The 25,440-nt window shown below is 60.2% G+C and overlaps 1 pseudogene; it reads right to left on the bottom strand.

The window, feature by feature from the left end:
* Positions 1-61: 61 nt before the first annotated feature.
* On the bottom strand, positions 62-25,440 carry LOC109944955 (uncharacterized; annotated as a pseudogene).

Genomic DNA, 25,440 nt, shown 5'->3' with positions numbered 1-25,440 from the left:
CTGCACAATTAAAAAACATTGATCAAATACGAGATTATCATTATAAGGTTATCCTACATAACTAATTTAATAATTGAATTTCAAGAAATCAACTTACCACCATGAGATTCTCCCACAAAGCTGGTGGTCCTTCAACCATATTCCTTTTCTCATTCTAGGTGGACCCACTCTGTTGCTTTGCTGCTTTGAGCATCTTGTAGTCTCTCTTCAGCTGATCTCCTTTATCCTGAATTTGAGACTTTGTAAAGGAGACATACTTGTTCCTCACATGAAACTCCTTGACCATTCTATTCCACCCTTCGGAGTTCCAACCATTGTCACCTCTTGTCGGCGTTTCGAGACCGGGGGGTCCCTGGGCCGACGAGTGAAATGTCGCTGCGTGCCCCAGCCCAGATGGGTCGGCGCGAGGCCAAGCGTGAAGGGGGGAGAAAGGTGGCTGGAGACGGGCGTGAGAGATGTGGAAATCCCGCGGCCTTCGTGTTCGTCCCGCGCCCAGGTCGGGTGCGCTTGCAGTAGGGGGTTACAAGCGTCCACGCGGGAGAGGGAGCGAGTGGCCTCACGCGAGCGCCTGTCTCGTCCTCGTCCCCGCGTGGCCAACCCTCTGTAAGAGGGCCCTGGTCCTTCCTTTTATAGGCGTAAGGAGAGGATCCAAGTGTACAATGGGAGGTGTAGCAGAGTGCTACGTGTCTAGCGGAGGAGAGCTAGCGCCCTAAGTACACGCCGTCGTGGCAGCCGGAGAGGTTTTGACACCCGGTTGGTGTGATGTCGTGGCCGTCGGAGGAGCGCTGGAGCCTGGCGGAAGGACAGCTGTCGGGGCTGTCGAGTCCTTGCTGACGTCTTCTTGCTTCCGCAAGGGGGCGGAGAGCTGCCGTCGTCAGGGAGCGTGCGGGGCGCCATCATTGCCTATCTGGCGGAGCGAGCCAGATGGGACGCCGGTCTTGTTCCCCGTAGCCCGAGTTAGCTCGGGGTAGGGTAATGATGGCGCCTCCTGTCGACGTGGTCGGTCTGCGCCCTAGGTTGGGCGATGTGGAGGCTCCTCCGAGGTCGAGGTCGAGTCTGTCTTCCGTGGCCGTGGTCGAGTCCGAGCCCCTGGGTCGGGCGAGGCGGAGACCGTCGGCTGAGGCCAGGGCTGAGTCTGAGCCCTGGGGTCGGGCGAGGCGGAGTTCGTCGTCTTTTGGGGCTGAGCCCAAGTCCGAGCCCTGGGTCGGGCGGAGCGGAGTTCGCCGTCTTCCGGGGCTGAGCCCGAGTCCGAGCCCTGGGTCGGGCGGAGCGGAGTTCGCCGTCTTCCGGGGCTGAGCCCGAGTCCAAGACCTGGGTCGGGCGGAGCGGAGTTCGCCGTCTTCCGGGGCTGAGCCCGAGTCCGAGCCCTGGGTCGGGTGGAGCAGAGCTTCCTATGGTGCCTGAGGTCGGGCCTGACTGCCTGTCAGCCTCACTCTGTCGAGCGGCACAGCAGTCGGAGTGGCGCGGGCGGCGCTGTCCTTCTGTCAGGCTGATCAGTGGAGCGGCGAAGTGACTGCGGTCACTTCGGCTCTGTCGACTGAAGGGCGCGCGTCAGGATAAAGGTGTCAGGCCACCTTTGCATTAAATGCTCCTGCGATTTCGTCGGTCGGCGCGGCGATTTGGTCAGGGTTGCTTCATGGCGAAGACAGGGCCTCGGGCGAGCCGGAAGTATGTTCACCGCTGGAGGGGGGCCTTGGGCGAGACGGAGATCCTCCGGGGTCGGCTGCCCTTGTCCGAGGCTAGGCTCGGGCGAGGCGTGATCGAGTCCCTCGAATGGACCGATCCCTGACTTAATCGCACTCATCAGGCCTTTGCAGCTTTATGCCGATGGGGGTTACCAGCTAAGAATTAGGAGGCTTGAGGGTACCCCTAATTATGGTCCCCGACAGTAGCCCCCGAGCCTCGAAGGGAGTGTTAGCACTCGCTTGGAGGCTTTCGTCGCACTTTTTTGCAAGGGGACCAGCCTTTCTTGGTTGCGTTTGTTCCGGTGGGTGCGCGCGAGCGCACCCGCCGGGTGTAGCCCCCGAGGCCTCGGAGGAGTGGTTTGACTCCTCCGAGGTCTTAATGCCTCACGCAATGCTTTGGCTGGTCTGGTCGTTCCCTCATGCGAAATGGCCGTAGCCCGGGTGCACGGTCGGGTCCCAAGTTCTCGGGCTGGTATGTTGACGCTGTCAACGGTTTGGCCGGAGCCGGGTTTGCGAGAGCAGCCCCCGAGCCTCTGCACCGGGCAAGAGGACGGTCAGGGACAGACTCGACTTTTTTACATACGCCCCTGCGTCGCCTTTCCGCAAGGAGGAGGGGGGAAAGCGCCATGTTGCCCTCGGAGGGCGCCGAACATGGTGTCTCCGGTGAGCTGCTGGCGGGTAATCCGAGCGGACGTCCGTGCCCCATTTGCTAGGGGTCGGCTAGAGGCCCAGAGGCGCGCCCAAAAGTACCTGCGGGTGATCTGCCGGACCCGGTCCCCTGTCGACGGGGTCCGAGGGCTCGATGCCTCCCTCTGATGGGATTCCGTTACAAGATCGTTCCCGCTGGTCTCGGAAATGTCCTAGGGTACCTCGGGAGCGCAGCCCGAGCCTTAGTTATGTATCGAACGTACCCATGGTCATCCCTCGCTCTGTGTCTGAGGCGGCTGTGAACCCTTCGAGGGCCAGCCTTCGAACCCCTGATCAGTAGTGGGCGCGGAGCCCGAGTAGCCTGAGGCGGTCGTTGAACCCTTCCGAGGGGCCGGCCTTCGAACCTCTGACCAGTAGTGGGTGTGGAGCCCACGCGCTCTGAGGCGGCTGTTGAACCCTTCCGAGGGGCCAGCCTTCGAACCTCTGATCAGTAGGGAGGCTCGGAGCGTGGTTCCTTCACGGAGAAGGATCCTTTTTGGGGTATCCCCCTTTCCCGGTCCATGTTGTAAGAGAGAGAAAGAGGAAAAGGAAAAGGATACGAAATTGAACGACGCGGCGTACCTTTTTTGACGCGGTCATTATGGCGAAGGCGAAACGTCGCTCGCTTCCCCCGCCAGAGGCGCCGCCTTTCCCGCCGTGGAGTTAATGCGACGGGGCGTGCGGTTCGCGGGGCGGCCGTTGAGCGTGCGCGAGCCGTTCAAGGAACGGAACACAGGCGCGTCGTCTTCATGCCGTGAGAGAGGGTTCTCTCGCTGCCCCCGGATGGGACGTAAGCTTGGCTGACGACGTGACCGCTGCTCCTGCCCGCCTGCCACCGCCATTACTGCCGGCCCATTTTTGGCCGCATTGACCGTCGCGCCAGGCTGGCGCCGCTGGGTCGTGCGTTGGGTTGCCTCGAGTCGCGGTACTAGTTCCGCAGTCGAGGAGGCGTGGCAGTGGCGCGAGTGGCGGTGCAGTTGCTCGCACGTAGCATCCGGCGCGCTGGTCGCATTATGCGTGGGCCTGGGCCTCCATGCTGGGCGCGCTGGAAGTCGGAGAGGTGCGCCCACTTGGCACGGTTGCATGCCGCCTGCATGGCTGCCCGCCCTTTCACCCGCTGGTCTGGGCGAAAGTGGAGGGACGCTTGTAACCGCTGGACGGTTGCATGCATCGCGCGCGGCGGTTTGGCTTCTTCCGCCCTGGGCCGGCTTGCATGATGCGTGGGGCCCAGCCCCCGCGCCGTAGGGGGAGGACCTTGGAGCGTGCTGGAGAAGACTCAGCCCGTGACGGCTGGGGACGCAAGTAGGGAGAGTCGCCTTTAAAAGGAGGGAGACCCCCTTGAAAGGCGACCATATCTTCGCGCTCCCTTATGCGTCGTGTCTTTCCACCTTCCGAGCCCCCGGATGGGGAATGCCCGCAGTCCTTCCGCCTTGTCGTTGGGGGAACGCAACTCCGTGGGAGTTGGTACCTTTCAGCCATCGTTCGGCTTCAAGGATTTTCATCATGCAGCCCGGCTGCACCCCTCCGTCGGTGGTCACCCAAGACGGTGACCTCCAGTTTGATGGCGGGGGAAAGCAAGCCGGGCTGCGACCTCTGCCCCTCCCTCAGCCTCAAGGATTTTCATCACCAGTGCTGGGGAGGGGAGAGTGTCGAGTTGGGGTCGGCCCCTGCATGGGCGGTGGCCCGCTCCTTCCCTCAGTGATCGGGGGGAAGGGCGGTTGCTGTCCGTGGCGCTGGCAGCTGCCGCGTGCCTGGCTCTCGGTCCCGAGTGGCTTCGGAGCCGCTCTCGGCGCCAGCTTCCGCCACGGCAGCTGGAAGAGGTTCTTCCGCCGACGAGATAGCCGGGGCCGCCAACGGACCGACCTCCAACTCTACGACCTTCTGCCCGTCCTTGCCTCACGAGTTTGGGCATGGGCGGGGGCCTCCTGGCAGCAGCATCCGCCCTGAGGTCATTGCTGCCGCTGTTCGGCCCCCGGAGCAGAAGTCGTCGTCGTTGCCGCTGCTGGAGCGGGTGACGGCGTGCCGTTCGTCGGTCTTCTGTTGCTCCGCAGGCCCCCTCCATCGAGTGGGGTTGTTCGTTCCTGCGGAGGTGGAACCGGAGTTCCGTTTGTAATGGCACTTTGAATGCCAGTTTTATGTTCATAGTGGCTGTCGGGGCCTGAACATGTATGCATTTTTGGCACGGGGCCGTGTTTTTTCCTCATTTTCGAGCACTAAGACTCGCCTGTTGGTTGTCCGAACCGCTTCACCAAGCGTGAGTCGCCCCGTGTAAAGGTGACGAGTGAGGTATCCGTATCCCGGAGGCGTAGGAGTCCCTCGGCTCGGTCAGCCTTGTTGTCCGAGGCTTCTCTTGCTTAGTTAAAGTAACCCCTCGGCCGCTCTTCGATGAGCCGAGGCCAGGGGTAGCGGTATCAGCATGGACAGAGGCAGAGTTGGCTCGAAAAAGAAGACTTGATCGGCCGGAGCCTGGCCGGGTCGTCCGTTAGCGGGACCGACACCGGAATTGATCTGCCGAGGCCTCGGGCCGGGCTGATGTCCTCGGAGGACAGCCGGCCGAGGCCTCGGGGTGACCAGCCGAGCCGCCTGCTCGGGCCGGACTCTCGGAGAAGACCCTGGCGGCGATGGCCCGGGCGTGGTGATGACGTCGTCCTTCAAAGTGGAGATCCTCGGACCGCATCGCCGTCCGAGGCTAGGTCGGACCTCGCCGAAGGTGTAGCCGACGCCAAGGGTGCTGCTGCTCCCTTCAACCGTCAAGATCCGAGCCTGCAGGATCGGATTATCTTGTAGTGTGTGTTTTCTGCGGCCGCCGAGGCCCAAACACACCCTCGCCGTGTTGTAAAGCTGCGCTTCTTTTCCTCTTGTTTCGAGTATCTGGACTTTTTCGTTGGTAACAGAATTGTCTGTGCGAGCGAGAGTTGCTTTTCACGGAAGGTGATGAGTGAGGTATCCGTATCTCGGAGGCGTAGGAATCCCTCGGCTCGGTCGGCCTTGCCGCTTACGCGCACTCTTGCCCGTCCATGGGGTTCTGTCACCGACGCAGTTGAGAAGGCCCGAAGAACCATTTCAGCAGAGGAGCTTTCGAGCGTGAAGACTTGTTCGGTCCGCGGAATCACTTATCCGGACGTGAGTTACTTATCGCAGAAGGTGATGAGTGAGGTATTCGTATCCCGGAGGCGTAGGAGTCCCTCGGCTCGGTCAGCCTTGGCTGCTTACGTGTACTCCGTCGTTTTCAGGATCCACTTTCGAAGTAGTCGAAAAGCACGAAAGACATTCTGGCAGAAAGGATCTTTTTTCGAGGAAAAAATTCAACGCAGAGGGGGTTCCCCCCTTTTAGCCCCCGAGGGAGGGTTGGGCTTTGCCGAGGCAAGGCTGACCCTTCCTTGATGACTAAACTTTGCATGGGAGCGAGGTATATGAACAACTTGAAAATATCTTAAGGGTAGAAGCGACGTAGCTGTTGGATGTTCCAAGCGTTGTTGTAGACCTCGCCTTGGCTGTTGGCCAACTTGTATGTTCCGGGCTTCAGAACTTTGGCGATGACGAACGACCCTTCCCAGGGAGGCGTGAGCTTGTGTCGCCCTCGGGCGTCTTGTCGCAGCCGAAGCACCAGGTCGCCCGCCTGGAGGTCTCGGGACCGGACCCCTCGGGCGTGGTAGCGTCGCAGGGACTGCTGGTACCGCGCCGAGTGTAGTAAGGCCTTGTCCCGAGCCTCTTCCAGCTGGTCCAGCGAGTCTTCTCGACTAGCTTGGTTGCTTTGGTCGGCGTAGGCCCTCGTCCTTGGGGAACCGTATTCTAAGTCTGTGGGCAAGATGGCCTCGGCCCCATAGACTAGAAAGAACGGCGTGAAGCCCGTGGCCTGGCTCGGCGTTGTCCTCAGGCTCCAGACCACCGAGGGGAGTTCCTTCATCCATCGCTTGCCGAACTTGTTGAGGTCGTTGTAGATCCGAGGCTTGAGTCCTTGTAGAATCATGTCGTTGGCACGCTCTACTTGCCCATTCGTCATGGGGTGAGCCACGGCGGCCTAGTCCACTCGGATGTGGTGATCCTCGCACAAGTCCAGGAACTTTCTGCCGGTGAACTAGGTGCCGTTGTCGGTGATGATGGAGTTCGGGACCCCAAAACGATGGATGATGTTGGTGAAGAACACCACCGCCTGCTCGGACCTGATGCTGTTTAGGGGTCGGACCTCGATCCACTTGGAGAATTTGTCAATGGCGACCAGCAGGTGCGTGTAGCCCCCGGGTGCCTTCTGCAAGGGGCCGACGAGGTCCAGACCCCATACAGCAAAAGGCCAAGTGATGGGTATTGTCTGCAGAGCCTGAGCAGGCAGGCGGGTCTGCCTTGCGTAGAATTGACACCCTTCGCAGGTGCGAACAATTCTAGTGGTGTCAGCCACCGCCGTCGGCCAGTAGAAACCTTGCCGGAAGGCGTTTCCAACAAGGGCTCAAGGTGCTGCGTGATGGCCACAAGCCCCCGAGTGTATCTCTTGTAGGAGTTCCTGAACTTCGGCGATGGAAATGCATCGCTGGAGGATGCCCGAGGGGCTGCGGTGGTAGAGCTCCTTCCCATCTCCCAGCAAGACGAACGACTTGGCGCGTCGCGCCAACCGCCGAGCCTCGACTCGGTCGAGGGGTAGCTCTCCTTGGTGGAGATATTTCAGGTACGGGGTCTGCCAGTTTTGATTAGGTGTGACCCCACTTCGCTCCTCCTCGATGCGCAGTGCCTCACCCTCGGGTGCCGAGGGTGCCTCGGGCCGAGCTGAGGGTGCCTCGGGCCGTGCCGAGGATGCCTCAGACTGAGCCGAGGGTACCTCGGGCTGGGCCGAGGGTGCCTCGGGCTCGGGCGTGTCGTCGATCTTGATGAAGGGTTGATGCAGGTCTCGGGAGAAGACGTCCGGGGGAACCATTGTTCGCCCCGAGGCTATTTTAGCCAGCTCATCCACAGTCTCGTTGTAGCGCCGGGCGATGTGGTTGAGCTCGAGCCCGTAGAACTTGTCTTCCAGGCGCCGAACCTCATCGCAGTAGGCCTCCATCTTCGGGTCGCGGCAGTGGGAGTTCTTCATGACTTGGTCGATGACGAGCTGCGAGTCACCGCGAGCGTCGAGGCGTCGGACCCCTAGCTCGATGGAAATCCGCAACCCGTTGACCAGAGCCTCGTACTCAGCCACATTGTTGGACGCGGGGAAATGGAGGCGTAGCACGTAGCGTAGGTGCTTCCCGAGGGGTGAGATGAAGAGTAGGCCTGCGCCGGCTCCTGTCTTCATCAGCGACCCGTCGAAGAACATGATCCAGAGCTCTGGTTGGATCGGAGCTGTTGGGAGCTAGGTGTCGACCCATTCAGCCACGAAGTCCGCCAAGACCCGGGACTTGATGGCCTTCCGAGGGGCGAACGAGATTGTTTCGCCCATGATTTCCACCGCCCACTTTGCAATCCTACCCGAGGCCTTTCGGCACTGGATGATCTCCCCCAGGGGGAAGGATGACACCACAGTTACCGGATGAGACTCGAAGTAGTGTCGCAGCTTCCGCCGCGTCAGGATCACCGCGTACAGCAACTTCTGAACTTTTGGGTAGCGGATCTTGGTTTCGGACAGTACCTCGCTGACGAAGTAGACTGGCCTCTGAACGGGCAATGCATGCCCCTCTTCTTGCCTCTCGACCACAATCGCGGCGCTAACCACCTGAGTGGTCGCGGCGACGTAGATCAAGAGGGCTTCTCCGGCAGCTGGGGGCACCAAGATATGCGCATTCGTGAGGAGCGCCTTCAGGTTCCCGAGGGCTTCCTCGGCCTCAGGGGTCCAAGTGAAGCACTCGGCCTTCCTTAAGAGGCGGTACAGAGGCAGACCACTTTCGCCGAGGCGTGAGATGAAGCGGCTCAGAGCCGCGAGACATCCCATGACCCTCTGTACGCCCTTCAAGTCCTTGATGGGCCCCATGCTGGTGATGGTTGCGATCTTCTCCGGGTTGGCTTCGATGCCCCGCTCGGAGACGATGAACCCCAAGAGCATGCCTCGGGGTACCCCGAAGACGCACTTTTTGGGATTGAGCTTCACGCCTTTCGCCTTGAGACATCGGAACGTCACTTCAAGGTCAGAAAGGAGGTCAGAGGCTTTCCTCGTCTTGACTACAATGTCATCGACGTAGGCCTCGACCGTCCGGCCAATGTGTTGGCCGAACACATGGTTCATGCACCGCTGGTACGTCGCACCCGCATTCCTCAAGCCGAACGGCATGGTAACATAGCAGTACATGCCGAAGGGTGTGATGAAAGAAGTCGCGAGCTGGTCGGACTCTTTCATCCTGACTTGGTGATACCCTCAGTAGGCATCGAGAAAAGATAGGGTTTCACACCCAGCAGTGGAATCCACGATTTGATCGATGCGAGGCAGAGGGTAGGGAACCTTTGGACATGCATTGTTTAGACCAGTGTAGTCTACACACATCCGCCATTTCCCTCCTTTCTTTCTCACAAGCACAGGGTTGGCAAGCCATTCGGGATGGAATACCTCTTTGATGAACCCTGCCGCCATTAGCTTGTGGATCTCCTCGCCTATGGCTCTACGCTTTTCTTCGTCGAATCGGCGCAGAGGCTGCTTGACGGGTCGGGCTCCGGCTCGGATATCCAGCGAGTGCTCGGCGACATCCCTCGGTATGTCGGGCATGTCCGAGGGACTCCATGCGAAGACGTCGGCGTTCACACGGAGAAAGTCGACGAGCACTGCTTCCTATTTGGGATCGAGCTCGGAGCCGATCCGGACTTGCTTGGAGGCGTCGCTGCTGGGGTCGAGGGGGACGGACTTAACCGTCTCCACTGGCTCGAAGTTGCCGGCATGACGCTTCACGTCTGGCACCTCCTTAGGGAGGCTCTCCAGGTTGGCGATGAGGGCCTCGGACTCGGCGAGGGCCTCGGCATACTCCACGCACTCCACGTCGCATTCAAACGCGTGTTTGTACGTGGGGCCGACGGTGATGACCCCGTTGGGGCCCGGCATCTTGAGCTTGAGGTAGGTGTAGTTGGGGACGGCCATGAACTTCACGTAGCATGGCCTTCCCAGTACCACGTGGTAGGTTCCTCGGAACCCGACCACCTCGAACGTCAGGGTCTCCCTTCGGAAGTTGGAGGGTGTTCCGAAGCAGACGGGAAGGTCGAGTTGTCCGAGGGGCTAGACGCGCTTCCCGAGGATGATCCCATGGAAAGGCGCAGCGCCTACCCGGACCGAGGACAGATCGACACGCAGGAGCCCGAGGGTCTCGGCGTAAATGATGTTGAGGCTGCTGCCTCCGTCCATGAGGACCATGGTGAGCCTGACGTCGCCGACGACGGGGTCGACGACGAGTGGGTATTTCCCCGGGCTCGGCACGTGGTCAGGGTGGTCGGCTTGGTCGAAGGTGATGGGCTTGTCGGACCAGTCTAGGTAGACTAGCGCCGCCACCTTCACCGAACAGACCTCCCAACGCTCTTGCTTGCGGTGCCGAGCCGAGGCGTTTGCCGCTTGCCCACCGTAGATCATGAAGCAGTCACGGACCTCGGGGAACTCTCCTGTCTGGTGATCTTCCTTCTTGTCGTCGTCGCGAGCCCTGCCACCCTCTGCGGGTGGCCCGGTCCTGTGGAAGTGGCGCCGAAGCATGGCGCACTCCTCAAGGGTGTGCTTGACGGGCCCCTGGTGATAGGGGCACGGCTCCTTGAGCATCTTGTCGAAGAGGTTGGCACCTCCGGGGGGTTTCCGAGGGTTCTTGTACTCGGCGGCGGAGACAAGGTCCGCGTCGGCGGCGTCGCGTTTCGCTTGCGACTTCTTCTTGCCCTTCTTCTTGGCGCCGCGCTGAGTTGACGCCTCGGGGGCATCTTCCGGTGGGCGGCCCTGGGGCTGCTTGTCTTTCCGGAAGATAGCCTCGACCGCCTCCTGGCCAGAGGCGAACTTGGTGGCGATGTCCATCAGCTCGCTCGCCCTGGTGGGGGTCTTGCGACCCAGCTTGCTCACCAGGTCGCGGCAGGTGGTGCCGGCGAGGAACGCGCCGATGACATCCGAGTCGGTGATGTTGGGCAGCTCGGTGCGCTGCTTCGAGAATCGCCGGATGTAGTCCCGGAGAGACTCTCCCGGCTGCTGTCGGCAGCTTTGGAGGTCCCAGGAATTCCCAGGGCGCACGTACGTGCCCTGGAAATTGCCGGCGAAGGCTTGGACCAGGTCGTCCCAGTTGGAGATTTGCCCCGGAGGCAGGTGCTCCAACCAGGCGCGAGCGGTGTCAGAGAGGAACAGGGGGAGGTTGCGGATGATGAGGTTGTCATCGTCCGTTCCACCCAGTTGGCGGCCAGCCGGTAGTCCGCGAGCCACAACTCCGGTCTCGTCCCCCCCGAGTACTTTGTGATGGTAGTCGGGGGTCGGAACCGGGTCGGGAACGGCGCCCGTCGTATGGCCCGGCTGAAAGTCTGCAGACCGGGTGGTTCAGGCGAGAGACTCCGGTCCTCCCCGCTGTCGTAGCGTCCTCCGCGCCTGGGGTGGTAGCCTCGGCGCACCCTCTCGTCGAGGTGGGCCCGACGGTCGCGGTGATGGTGCTCGTTGCCGAGGCGACCCGGGGCCGCAGGCGCTCTGTTGCGCGTGCGCCCAGTGTGGACCGAGGCTTCCCGCATGAATCGGGAAGTCGCGGCATGATGTTCCGAGGGGTACCCCTGCCTTCGGGAGGCGGAGCTCTCGGCCCGTCGGACCGTGGCGCCTTCCAGGAGATTCTTGAGCTCTCCCTGGATTCGCAGCCCCTCGGTGGTTGATGGCTCTGGCATCGCACGGAGAAGCATTACTGCTGCAGCCAGGTTCTGGCCGACCCCACTGGATGCGGGTGGCGGCCTGACCCTGACATCGTCGGCGATGCGGTGCTGGAAGCCCTGGGGTAGATGACGCGTTTCCCCGGCCGGAGGTTGGCCCGCCCATTCCTGCCCGACGTCCCGGCGGATCGACTCAAGTGCTCCTGCTCCCTCGTCGAGCCTGGCCGGCACCCCGCGGATTTGCTCGAGCTGTGGGTCATGGCCCCCCGCCTGAACGGGGACCACAGCTAGCTCCCGTGGGATGCCAACGGGAGGCACCGGCCTAGGGAGATCACCGTCCTCCGGCATGCCGAGACGGTTGCCTTCGGAGGGACCCCCTAGATCGACGTGGAAACATTCGCGGCTTGAGACGCAGTCCTCGTCGCCGAGGCTGCGGCTACCGTCGGAATAGTCGAAAAGGCAGTAGTCGCATGCGGTCATGAAGTCTCGCATGGCACTGGGGTTGCCAAGTCCGGAGAAATCCCAACAGAAGTCGGGCACGTCGTCTTCCTCGGACCCAGAGGGCCCGTAGGTCGAGACGTCCGGCAGCCGGTCCCAAGGTGACCGCATACGAAACCCCAGAGGGTTTGGACTCGCCTCTACGAGGGCGCCCGCCAAAGCGAGGTCGCTTGGCGGGTCGAGGCTGAATCCAGGGGGCGTGAGATGAGAATCGGTCGGTACCTCTTGGTCGACGGGCGGTGATGAAGTCACGTCGGGGACTGACTGCACCGTCGTCTCAGGTACGAGGGTGACGTCCAGCAAGCCTTTCGCGAGCATGCTGGCGTCGTCCGTTTGCTCGGAATTGGCGTGTCGCGGGGAGACGGCGCTCGTCTTCGTCTCAAACGAGAGGTCGATGCCCGACGCGCCCCCCTTTGGGGCGCTGGCGCCGTCTACTCGCTCGACAGCCGACGAGGCGCTGCCTCCTGCTTGGCCTTGGTTGCCCCGCCTCCTCCTCCGTCGGCTGGGGAGAGGACGGGGTGAGCTCGAATGTTGTTCTTCCACCACGCGGGGAAGACGTCGTCGATTCTGCCGCCGGCGGGCGGGCTGTCAGCCGCCATTGTCGCTGTCGCACGGCGGTGGAAGGAGTATCATGTCGTAGCTGCCGTCGAGGGACATGAACTCAAGTCTCCCGAAACGGAGCACCGTCCCGGGCCGGAGAGGTTGCTGGAGACTGCCTGTTGGGGCGAAGGCAAAGACGCCACCCTTCGCTCGAGGCCTTCGTTGTAGTCGCCGGTCCGACGGATACAAAACGGACAGGGACACCCTTCGCTTGTTACGGCATCAGACGAGGGCCCGCTACAAGGTCATCCCACCGAGCGGCCTCATCCAGCTCGGAGGCCCACGTGTGCTCCAGCCCATCGCAACGGGCCCTGCGTGGTTGCTGTGCGTTACGGGCCTAATTTGTAAAGGCATTCCTGTAATTACAGTCTGTAACCCTGCTTTATGGGAATATTCTGGGGATAACCTAGGTAGCTGAGGGCACTTGCGTCCTTAACACAAGGCGCTGGGCGCTCAGGTACCTATAAATACCCCCGCACAGTGCCCGTGAGAGGCCAGGTTAACAGAGCTATTGCCATCTCGCGCGTAACCTTGTTGACGTCACTATCCACACTTGTTGGCCCCTCTTGCGACTGCGAGCAAGTACCAACATTTGGCGCCCACCGTTCGTGGTACGAGAAAACCACCCGCGATGGCACCCAAGAGAGCTAACCCGAAGGCTGATGAGGCTGCGAAGGCAGCACTGCTAGCCGCAAGAAAGGGCAAGGCCCTCGCCCTCACCCAGTCCACCCACCAAGAGGCCACTGAAGACAACATTCCCCGCACCTGCGAAGACGACATCCTCCGCACCTGCGGCCCTGAAGGACAATCGCAGCCACCCCTAGGCTTCGCCTCACCGGAGGGCGCGGACCTCACCGAGGATGGTGAAGTCCTCGGCGTCTCAACGGAAGAACAGCTACAGCTGCGCGCCCTGCACCTCAAGAACCGCAATCTCCAGAGGCAGAAAGAAATACTGGAGGCCAAGCGCCAGCGCGTATCCGCACTAGCCAAAGTGCGGCAAATGATACAAGATGAAGAGCAGAAGGCCCAAGACCTCGAGCGGGAGATCGCGCTGATGCAGCGCGAAGGCCACCTCGGCCTGCAGCAAGGGCCACCCCTCCAGCAGCGCGCACAACTTGAAGACACACGCGAAGGCCACCTCGGCCTGCAGCATGGGCCACCCCTGCAACACCGCGCGTGACCGGAAGACCCGCGTTTCCCCCAGCGCGATCACACCTTCCCGCACGCCGCGCCATTCCAAGGGGTCAACTATCTCGATGAGCGAAGTCCCCTGGCGCCACACCTGCAAGTGATGCCTTGGCCAGCCAACTTCCGGGCAGGGGCCTATCCCAAGTACAACGGCAGCACCGACCCGGCGCAATACATAATGAGTTATCAGGTCGCCGTTGCGTCTTCCGGAGGGGACGACGCCACAATGGCGAAGTCTTTCATCATCGCCCTAGAGGGCCCAGCTCTCACCTGGTTCACCAGGTTGCCTCCGCTGTCCATTGATTCCTGGAGAAGCCTCAGGGACAAGTTCCTGCTCAATTTCCAAGGGTACCGCCCAGACACCGATGCATTGGCCGAGCTCTCGCTCTGCAAACAGCTGGAAAAGGAGACTCTGCGGGAGTATTACCGCAAATTTTTAACACTCAAGTCACAGCTGCCCTCAGTCGATGATCAGATCGCCATCCATTACGCTATCAGTGGCCTTCGCGCCGGCGTCCTCTACAGCCACTGTATCAGAGATCTGCCCAAGAACCTCCAGGAACTATACCAGCTCTTTGAAAAATATGCCAAATCCGAAGAGCTCCACCAGCGCAAAGTTGAATCGCAGCGGAAACCCAAAGATGCTCCACAGTCCAGCCGCACGTGGACGAGGCCTCCGCAGCCAGACTCCGGTCGAGACGGCCGCAATCAGCAGCAGGTGCACAACATCGCCAACCAGCATCCCGCTGCTGACCCCCCTCGCCGCCAGGAATATCCCCCCAGGGCCGCGGAAATGGAGCTCGTGGTAGGGGTCGAGGGCGCGCGTAGCCGTCGCGCCGATTCTACTGCCTCTTCCATGGCGAAGACTGCGCCCACCAAACCAAAGACTGCCCCGAAACGAAGGCCACCAGAGACAGAATGGCACGGGCGCAGCCAGCCGACAACCCCAGAGTTGTCGCGCACACTTACCAGCAACCCCCTCCACCATATATCCACGCCCCCGCCCCGCATCCACCGCACCACGCTTACCAACACCATCAGGAAGTACAAATCGTACCTCCCCCACCACCACACCAGCAACATCAAAACCTCCCCCACGCCCCAAAGCAGGAAGACTTCACCGATCAACCATATCGCGGAATCATTCACATGATAACTGGGGGGTCCAGCACTGACTTCGACACCAAGCGGCAGAAGCGGGACCACTACCGCAGCATCAACCATGTCGCCGTCACTGGCCCAGTCGTGCAGACAAAGTGGTCCCACATACCGCTAACCTTCGACGCATGAGACGTCGACCTGCGCAGCGCCCCCCACATCGACGCTATGGTTATCAATTGCAGCGTGGCAGGCTGGGACCTACACAAAGTCCTAGTCGACAACGGCAGTCAGGCGGACATCATCTTCCTCCACGCCTTCGACCGCATGGGTATAAGCCACAGCCTGCTCAAGCCTTCGGACAACCCGTTGTATGGCTTCGGCGGCAAGGGCACCTTTCCCGTCGGCAAAATAGAATTGCCCCTCTCCTTCGGTGTAGCACCCAATGCCCGAAGTGAGCAGGTGACTTTCGATATCGTGGATATGGTATATCCATACAACACCATCATGGGTCGGGGCTCCATCAATAAGTTCGAAGCCGCCATTCATGGACTGTACCTATGTATGAAGATACCAGGTCCGCTAGGCGTCATTACGGTCTACGGCAACCAACAGACGGCGCGCAACATAGAGCGGGACTTCGTGCCCGGTCAGAGAAACGTACACTGCCTCACGGCCCAGCGCGAGGTCCCCGCGCCCGCCAGCCCAACCGATAAACAGCACGACAAGGCACAGCTGCAGAGCCAAGATGGGACCAAGACTGTCCCCCTCGATCAGGCCACGCCCAAACAGACAGTCACTATCAGCGAAGACCTCACCTCGCATGAAGAAGAGAAACTCCTCTGCTGCCTGTCCAAGAATAAAGATGTCTTCGCCTGGTCCGCCCTCGACCTGGTCGGAGTCAGCCGATCCATAATTGAGCACAGCTTGGGAATTGACCCTTCGGTGCGACCAAAAAAGCAGAGGCTTCGCAAAATGTCCGACGAAAAGACAGAGGCCGCCAAGGCGGAGGTGCACCGCCTCCTAGAGGCTAAATTCATCGAGCCGGTGGCTTACCCCACGTGGCTCTCCAATGTTGTAATGGTGCAGAAAAAAAGCGGGAAATGGCGAATGTGCATAAACTTCACCAGTCTCAACAAGGCCTGCCCAAAGGACAATTTCCCGTTGCCGCGGATTGACAAAATAGTCGATAGCGCGGCCGGATGCGAGGTCATGTCACTCCTCGACTGCTTCTCTGGTTACCACCAGATATACATGAAGGAGAAAGACAAGGCTAGCACCAGCTTTATAACACCCTTCGGCACATATTGCTTCATCAGAATGCCGGAGGGACTCAAGAACGCCGGGTCCACCTTCTCCAGACTCACCAAAACAGTCCTCGAAGGGCAGGTTGGCAGAAATATATTTACATATGTGGACGACATCGTCGTCGCCAGCAAGAGCAAGGAGGACCATCTCGCCGACCTCGCCGAGACATTCGCGAACATGCGAGACGCACAACTCCGCCTAAACCCGGAAAAGTGCGTCTTCGGCGTTCGCCAAGGCAAAATATTGGGCTACCTGGTATCACACCGCGGCATCGAGGCCAACCCAACAAAGATCCAGGCCATCATAAGCATGACGCCTCCGCAGTCCGCCAGGGACGTCCAGCGCCTGACAGGCAGATTGGCCGCTCTCAACAGATTCATCTCCAGGTCAGCCGAGCGAAGTCTCCCCTTCCTCAAAACACTCCGCGGTGCAAAAGACTTCGCCTGGGGACCGGAGCAGGCAGCGGCCTTCGCCTCACTAAAACAGTACCTATCGGAGCTGGCCATCCTCACAAGCCCCGACTCCTCGCTCCCCCTATTGCTCTACGTCGCGGCTTCGCCGCATGCAGTCAGCGCGACACTTGTGCAGGAGCAGACAGTTGAGGGCGTGGTCAGGCAGTGCCCTGTTTACTATGTCTCCGAAGTACTGACACCGTCCAAGTGCAACATGACAGAGCTGGAGAAGATTGCCTACGCAGTCGTTATGTCTTCGCGCAAACTGCGCCATTACTTCGAAGCATTCAAGGTCCGAGTCACCTCAGACAGGGGACTCGGCGAATTATTCAGAAACCCGGAGGCATCGGTGAGGATCGCCAAGTGGGCAGCCGAACTATCCGGCTACCACATCAGCTTCGAGCCCAGGACAGCCATCAAGTCACAAGTCCTGGCAGACTTCGTCGTCGACTGGACTGGGCCAATAACACAATCAGACCCGTCCGCAGAGAAGGTTTGGACGATCCATTGCGACGGCGCATGGTGCCATGCGGGGGCAGGCGCCGCCGCAGTCATCACCTCACCGGCCGGGGTCAAGCACAGATATGCAGCACGCCTCAGCTTCGCTCTGGAATCCGACAGATGCACAAATAATATAGCAGAATATGAAGCAGTCATCCTCGGCCTCCGCAAGCTAAGGGCCCTCGGAGTCACCACCTGCATCATCAAGACAGACTCCAAGGTAGTTGCCGGCCAGGTCGAGAAAGACTACGCAGCAAAGGATCCCGCACTTATGCAATACCTCGCGGCCATCCGAAGTCTCGAGAGACAATTCAAGGGATTTACCTTGAAGCATGTGGATAGGTCCAAGAATGAGGAGGCCGACGCATTGGCCAAGGCCGCTGCCAGGGGCGAGTCCTTGCCCTCCGACGTGTTCTTTCATATCATCGGCACGCCAGCCGTCCGGAGCCCCGAAGGGCTCCAAATAACTAATGACAGCGAAGGCCACCGCATAGTCAACCTAATCATGACCGAAGACTGGCGGGCACCAATAACCCTGTTCCTACAGGGGTACTATCATCCAACCGACATCAGCGTGGCCAAGCGCCTCAGACATCGAAGCCGGGACTTCGCACTAATTGAAGGCCAACTCTACAAGAAAGGGGTCAGTCAGCCAATGCTTAAGTGCGTCACCGAAACCGAAGGCATCCAGATCCTGCGTGAAGTCCACAGTGGCACGTGCGGCTCACACGCAGGACCAAGGGCCCTAGCTGCTAAGGTGATCCGCCAGGGCTTTTACTGGCCCGCAATGATCTGCGCCGCAAATCGGGTCACAAGGTCCTGCGAAGCCTGCCAGAAGTTTTCCCCTCGGTCAGGCAGCCCCTCGCAGTATACAAAGCTGATTGCCCACACATGGCCTCTCCAGCGCTGGGGCCTGGACATTGTCGGGCCCCTGCCCACCGCTCAGGGGAACCTTAAGTTCGCCTTCGTCGCCGTCGAGTACTTCACCAAATGGATCGAGGCGAGGGCTGTTTCCACAATAACATCAAAGACTGCCCAAAAATTCTTCTGGCAAAATATTGTTTGCCGCTTCGGAGTACCGTCCGAACTAACAGTTGACAACGGCAAGCAGTTTGACAGCCAAGACTTCAAGGATTTTTGTTTCTCCATCGGCACCAAGCTTGCCTTCGCCTCAGTCTATCATCCGCAGTCCAACGGGGTTGTGGAACGCGCCAATGGGAAAATCTTCACAGCTGTCAAAAAGATGCTCCTCGATGAAAAAAAGGGCAGATGGACCGATTTGTTACCCGAGGCAGTCTGGGCACTGAACACGACTGAGTGCAGGGCGACCGGGTTTACTCCTTTCCGCCTTCTATACGGATCGGAGGCCATGACACCACAAGAAATAAAACATGGGTCCCCGCGAACAGTCCCTTCAGCCGTCCCCGACGTGGACGAGCCAACTTCAAAGGATCTCATTGACGGAGACCGAGTCTTCGCACTGCAGGCCCTAAACAAATACCAAGCCCAAACAAAAGCATGGCGCGACCACGCAGTCATCCCGAGGGAATTCAGCGAAGGGGACCTCGTACTCGTCCGAACAACTCGGACAGAGTCCAGGGGCAAGCTGGAGCCCAAGTGGGAGGGCCCCTTTATAGTCAAAACGAAAGCTTCCCCCAGCGCTTACAGGCTCGCAACGCCAAACGACGAAGACCTGGAGCACTCCTGGAACATCGACAACCTCCGCAAATTTTTTGTTTGACTCATTAGGGCTGACTTCGCCCTTGTAATTCGCAAAAATAATCATATACCGGCCCGCACTCTTTTCCTCCCGGGGGTGAGGTTTTTAACGAGGCGGAGCCATGTAATATATGTGTGAAAAATCCCCCGCAAAAACATGCGTCGAAAAAAGACCGCGACGACGGCCTTAGACATTCGACCACCACGAGGTCACCGCGAGGCTCAGCGCTAGCCACCCTCGCGTGCGACAAATCCGCGCAGAAGTCGCCTAAGGGTGCAGCCGGACCAGCACAACAAGTGCGAAAAATCGAAGTCTTCCGCGAAGACTATCCGCGCAGAAGTCGCCTAAGGGTGCAGCCGGAGTAGCACAACAAGTGCGAAAGATCGAAGTCTACCGCAAAAACTATCCGTGCAGAAGTCGCCTAAGGGTGCAGCCGGACTAGCACAGCATAACAAACACACCAGAGGAATAAAGCCTTCGCAAACATAGCCGAATGTGCGGGGGCACACAACCTCATCATACAAGCCTTTACACATGTACAAGCGAGGGCACCACACTCTACATCGCTCAACCTTAGGAATAATTCCCATCTCCCTATAATTAAATAACATTATCCTAAGCTCTTCACCCGCAAAAAGACTTCGCAATTCCCCTTCACCTGTACTCCCGGCGGCTGGCAAGGACAATAGTTCCTGCCGGCCAGCCCTACTCACGCGAAGCCGACCTCCCTCCGCTTCACTCACTCTGCGTTTCGCAACCGCCCTTCATCACCGACGCCCAGTACTAGGACCAGGCACATCTTCTGTGTCCGCAGCGTGCGGCGAAGCCTCCGCCGCAGCCACATCCAAGGCCGCAAAATAGTCCAAATCCTCCTCCGACGACTCCTCAGTCCACTCAACCGAGCTCCCAGAGTCAGCAAAATCAGAAAACTCAGATGCAGAACCATCACATTTATTACCACCATCCACGGTCGAAGCCGCCAAAAATTTAGTAGTGGCGGTTGCGTGCGCAGGCCCAAAATCTTGAACGTGCGCAGCAACCAAAATTCAGCAACATATCCAAAATTCCCTAACTATCTACACCCACTACGCCACCTGCGAAGACCCTGTCGTTGCGGGAGCCTCCGTCGTTGGCTCCGCCGTTGCCTCCACCGTTGGCTCCGCCGTTGCCTCCACCATTGGCTCCGCTGTTGCCTCCGCTGTTGTCTCCGCCGCCACCGCCGCGGGATCTTCAGCACTCGGCGCAGCAGCTGCGGGGGCACCAGGCGCGCCTTCGATGGTCTCTGGGGGCAGGTCTTCGCCGGCCGCAGTGGATGCGGGGGCATCCGGTGCGTCTTCCGCAGCCTCCGGAGGCGGCTCCAGGGCGACCCCGGACACGGCCTCCGCCGGGTTCGGCTCCGGGTCAGGCAGCGCGTTGTTCAGCGCCCCGAAGTCGTCCACCCTCTCGCCACGCGCCGCCTAAGACACAACACACAAAATTCAGCAAACCCACACATAGCCCACATCCAGCGAACGCCAAACAAACGAAAACGTTACCTGAGCCCTCGCCGTCTCAGCCCGTTCCCTGACCACCTCGCGACCGTGCGGACCCCACATCCGGTCGTAAATGGCTCCGGCGGATTCCTTCACTATGGGGTCCTCAACCTTATAGATTTCTCGCTCAAAATCTTCGTCGGCTTGGTCGAAGACCTCGAAGTGCCGGCACCCTTCGCGGGAGAGCGCGTTCATCGCCCCCTCGCAGGTGACCAGGGAGGCATATGACATAAACCCCTCCACAACAGTGGGGAGTGCCTGCAACTCCTCCTGCACCCACTCCAGGCAGCGAAGTCCGGGCTCTCGGTCCGGCACTTCGAAGTCACCAGTCCGCGCGCCCAGCTCACGGTATGTATCCATAAGCTGTTGGCGCGTCCGCTCTGCCTCCGCGCGCGACACGGCCTCGGCCCTTTCCACGCGGCTCTCCAGGGCGGTGAGCCGCTCCTGCAGCTGCTCGGCGCGCTCCCTGGCAAGATTGCCCTCCGCCCGTGCCAGGTTAGCCTCCGCCTGCGCAGCCTGCGCCTTGACAAGGGCCTCGTTGGTCTCCCTCCTCTCCCCCGCCAATTGGCGCCGGAGGTCAGCCTTCTCCCCCTCCAGCGCGGCCACCTTGTCCGCCAGCTTGCGGCACTTGCTGTCGGCGGCCGATTTTTCACGGACGGCGTCAGCATGTTGTGTCCGAAGTCTCTCAACTTCGGCAGACACAGCTGCCGTGAGGGCCCCCGACGCTGTGCGGCTGGCGAAGTCAGCCACCTGCAGAACAAACGTAAGATCGCGGCCCCGGCAAGCCGATTAAAAAAAACGAAGTCCAGCTCAGCGGACCTCACTTAGCGCCTCCGTCACCTCCTTCAGCTGGCGGGACGCAGCGCCCGCCTCATCCCTGACAACCGCGAGGGCCGACACCTCGCCTCCGGCGCTAAGAGCCCCGCCCTTCGCCTTCGGCACTACGGCAGCCGTCGTGGTCGCCGCGGCAGGCGCAACTATAGCAAGTTGGCCTTCGCCCGACCCTGCGACGTACCAACGAATAAATTAAAAAAACGAGCCAACGACTTACCACCAAGATAGCCGTCCACATTGATATCGGTGGCGAAGTCGGCGACACGTTTGCCTGACAACGGCAACGCTCGGGCCGCCTTCGCGACCTCCGCCACTCCGCTGAGCGGCGGCACCGCCTTCGTCGATTTGGAGCCTCCGGCGCCTGTCGTTGCCTCCGGCACCTTGCTAGATGCAGGGACGCCCGACTTCGCCGCCAGCGGCGGCTTGCCTCCGCCGGGGGCCGCAGCCTTCGCAGCCCCCCGCTGCCTCTTTGGCCTGGCTTCAACGAGCCTGACAGCCGCCTGGCGCTTTTGTGCAGCTCCTTGGCGATCCTTGTCCATCACTGCCGACACAACAGCAGCAATATTCCGCCCGTAAGGAAAAACCCTCCATTCACGAACCATGCGAGATGTAAAAAAGTCCTCGCCAGCCGCGCGGGGGATAGGAACATTCCTAGGCCAACAACCCCCGGTAACCCTCAGCATCCGAGCCGAAGACTCCCGGAGCTCGGGCGAAGACATCCTTCCCCCCTGGGCCGCGCACGTCCTCATCAACTCTCTAGCAAAACCATCAGAAACCCCAAGTCCTCCCATAGCAGTACCTAATTTTCTCTTTTTAGAAGATGGGGCGGCCGCCGGCGAAGGGTCGTCTCTAGTCTCCACCACCGGTTTCTTCCCACGGCGGTCCACATCGTCTTGACCAGGATAGCCGTCATACGGCAATTGATTTAATTCAAAAACCCTGTTCAAACGATCATTCGACCCGCGGATATCAAAGCTGCGCTGGCCCTCTGTCCTCGGCACATAACGTCCAACGAGCCGCACCGCCCCATCCTCCGCCTCATGCACAAAGGCGGCCGGATCACGGTTTTGCAGATTTAGCGCGAAGGCGGGACTCCGCACCACCCTTCCACCATGGAAAGGCATCTGGCGAGGGCACACTTCGCCCAACGCCCAGCCATGCGCCAAGGGCCATACCCCGTACACCACAAATTCTTCAACCAAGTCGCGCCCACTGCTCTGGCCGGCGGCGCACCGAAGGGCCCCTTCGTCCGCATCCTCCTCCGCCACTTCAAAGGGCAGGTACGCTGAGTAAAAATGAGAACACATCTCGGACACGGGGAGTCCCTCATGGCCTTCGACGGTACCCTCAGCAACGTAAAACCAAAACTCATTCCAGTTGCCCCACTTGTTGCGGGCGCAAGGAACCAACTCGACTACCTGCATCGTGGTCTTGCCGGTCTTCGGCGTGAACGTGCAGGACCCAAACTGAGCAACTTCGTCTCCAATCATCCTCTTCTGCCAGTGCAGACAATAATACTTCGCAAAAACTTCGACCGATGGTTGTCCGCCATACGAAGTCGTCGCCCAGACATACTTCGACAGAGCCACCACGACATTCGGGGTCAGCTGATGTATCTGAATGTTGAACCTGCGCAGGACTTCGCCAACAAATCGGTGCGCAGGCAGGCGGAGACCGACGGCGAAGAACGCCTCGAACACAACCAACTCGCCCTCCGGCACGGGGACTTCCTCCGTCCCCGGGACACGAGCAACTCCGCCGCCGAAGTAACCCAACCGCTGCATATCTTGCACGCGGACCGACGACATCCGCAACACGCCAAAATCAACAGAATCGCCGGCGCGCAACTCCTCCGCCATCAAGCTACTCAGCGTCTCCTCAGACGAGGTGTCGGCCCGCGGCGAGGCGTCGGCCGGTGGCGAAGCGGCAGCGGAAGAAGAGGAGGTCGGCATCGCTACGTACCGTCGGCGGCGGCGGGCGGTCTGCTTCACTCGAGCCAGATCTCTGGCGAACAAGAGCGCGGCGGGCAGACGAGCAATAGGACGGTGAAAAAAGGCGGCTAGGGTTTTCACGGAGCGCAGAAAGTGAAGTTCAAAAAGCACCGACCCCCGCCCCCTTTTATAGACAGGGCGCGGTGCTTCGGGAAACCCGCAATCCAACAGTACGCTGTTAATCAACGGTCACGTCAAAAACCCCCGCGGAACCACTTCGAGCGAGGGCAGCGTCTCCGCCATCTAGCGACGTCTTCGGCACCAGGTGACTTTGTCGAACTGGTCCCTCGGAGGGCAAATGTTGGGGCGAAGGCAAAGACGCCACCCTTCGCTCGAGGCCTTCGCTATAGTCGCCGGTCCGACGGATACAAAACGGACAGGGACACCCTTCGCTTGTTACGGCATCAGACAAGGGCCCGCTACGAGGTCATCCCACCGAGCGGCCTCATCCAGCTCGAAGGCCCACGTGTGCTCCGGCCCATCGCAACGGGCCCTGCGTGGTTGCTGTGCGTTACATGCCTAATTTGTAAAGGCATTCCTGTAATTACAGTCTGTAACCCTGCTTTATGGGAATATTCTGGGGATAACCTAGGTAGCTGAGGGCACTTGCGTCCTTAACACAAGGCGCTGGGCGCTCAGGTACCTATAAATACCCCCGCACAGTGCCCGTGAGAGGCCAGGTTAACAGAGCTATTGCCATCTCGCGCGTAACCTTGTTGACGTCACTATCCACACTTGTTGGCCCCTCTTGCGACTGAGAGCAAGTACCAACACTACCCATCTGGAGCTTGACGGGAAGCTGTTCGTCAACACGCAGCAGGCCCCTACCTGGCGCGCCAACTGTCGGCGTTTCGAGACCGGGGGGTCCCTGGGCCGACGAGTGAAATGTCGCTGCGTGCCCCAGCCCAGATGGGTCGGCGCGAGGCCGAGCGCGAAGGGGGAAGAAAGGTGGCCGGAGACGGGCGTGAGAGAGGTGGAAATCCTGCGGCCTTCGTGTTCGTCCCGCGCCCAGGTCGGGTGCGCTTGCAGTAGAGGGTTACAAGCATCCACGCGGGAGAGGGAGCGAGCGGCCTCACGCGAGCGCCTGTCTCGTCCTCGTCCCCGCGCGGCCAACCCTCTGTAAGAGGGCCCTGGTCCTTCCTTTTATAGGCGTAAGGAGAGGATCCAGGTGTACAATGGGAGGTGTAGCAGAGTGCTACGTGTCTAGCGGAGGAGAGCTAGTGCCCTAAGTACACGCCGTCGTGGCAGCCGGAGAGGTTTTGGCACCCAGTTGGTGTGATGTCGTGGCCGTCGGAGGAGCGCTGGAGCCTGGCGGAAGGACAACTGTCGGGGCTGTCGAGTCCTTGCTGACGTCTTCTTGCTTCCGTAAGGGGGCGGAGAGCTGCCGTCGTCAGGGAGCGTGCGGGGCGCCATCATTGCCTATCTGGCGGAGCGAGCCAGATGGGACGCCGGTCTTGTTCCCCGTAGCCCGAGTCAGCTCGGGGTAGGGTAATGATGGCGCCTCCTGTCGACGTGGTCGGTCTGCGCCCTAGGTTGGGCGATGTGGAGGCTCCTCCGAGGTCGAGGTCGAGTCTGTCTTTCGTGGCCGTGGTCGAGTCCGAGCCCCTGGGTCGGGCGAGGCGGAGACCGTCGGCTGAGGCCAGGGCTGAGTCCGAGCCCTGGGGTCGGGCGAGGCGGAGTTCGTCGTCTTCTGGGGCTGAGCCCAAGTCCGAGCCCTAGGTCGGGCGGAGCGGAGTTCGCCGTCTTCCGGGGCTGAGCCCGAGTCCGAGCCCTGGGTCGGGCGGAGCGGAGCTTCCTATGGTGCCTGAGGTCGGGCCTTACTACCTGTCAGCCTCACTCTGTCGAGCGGCACAGCAGTCGGAGTGGCGCGGGCGGCGCTGTCCTTCTGTCAGGCCAGTCAGTGGAGCGGCGAAGTGACTGCGGTCACTTTGGCTCTATCGACTGAAGGGCGCGCGTCAGGATAAAGGTGTCAGGCCACCTTTGCATTAAATGCTCCTGCGATTTCGTCGGTCGGCGCGGCGATTTGGTCAGGGTTGCTTCTTGGCGAAGACAGGGCCTCGGGCGAGCCGGAAGTATGTTCGCCGCTGGAGGGGGGCCTCAGGCGAGACGAAGATCCTCCGGGGTCGGCTGCCCTTGTCCGAGGCTAGGCTCGAGCGAGGCGTGATCGAGTCCCTCGAATGGACCGATCCCTGACTTAATCGCACCCATCAGGCCTTTGCAGCTTTATGCTGATGGGGGTTACCAGCTGAGAATTAGGAGACTTGAGGGTACCCCTAATTATGGTCCCCGACACCTCTATATCCACTTTCTTTAAATTCATGGAGAATGTCAACAAGAGACCTCTCAAGGCCTGGATTCCAATCCGCTCTTTGTTTCACTACTACATAAACAATGGTCACGCATCAGTAATACAAAACTTACAAGAAAGCATGAAGAAACATTGAACACAATACCTCTTGGAGAACTTCCACTCTTTTTTGCCCCACTGCATTTAGGAGAAGTCTTCTTTTTAGTAGCACTTGTTGTAGGAATGAACCTACGCAACTTTGGGGAACCACCTATGTTGAACCTTGGGGAGCCTTTTCCATCCAT

The sequence above is a fragment of the Zea mays genome, chromosome 3 (genome assembly GCF_902167145.1).
Source record: "Zea mays cultivar B73 chromosome 3, Zm-B73-REFERENCE-NAM-5.0, whole genome shotgun sequence".
NCBI lineage: Eukaryota > Viridiplantae > Streptophyta > Magnoliopsida > Poales > Poaceae > Zea > Zea mays.
Note: the sequence above shows the minus strand (reverse complement) of the source record. Positions and strands in the feature narration are given on the sequence as shown.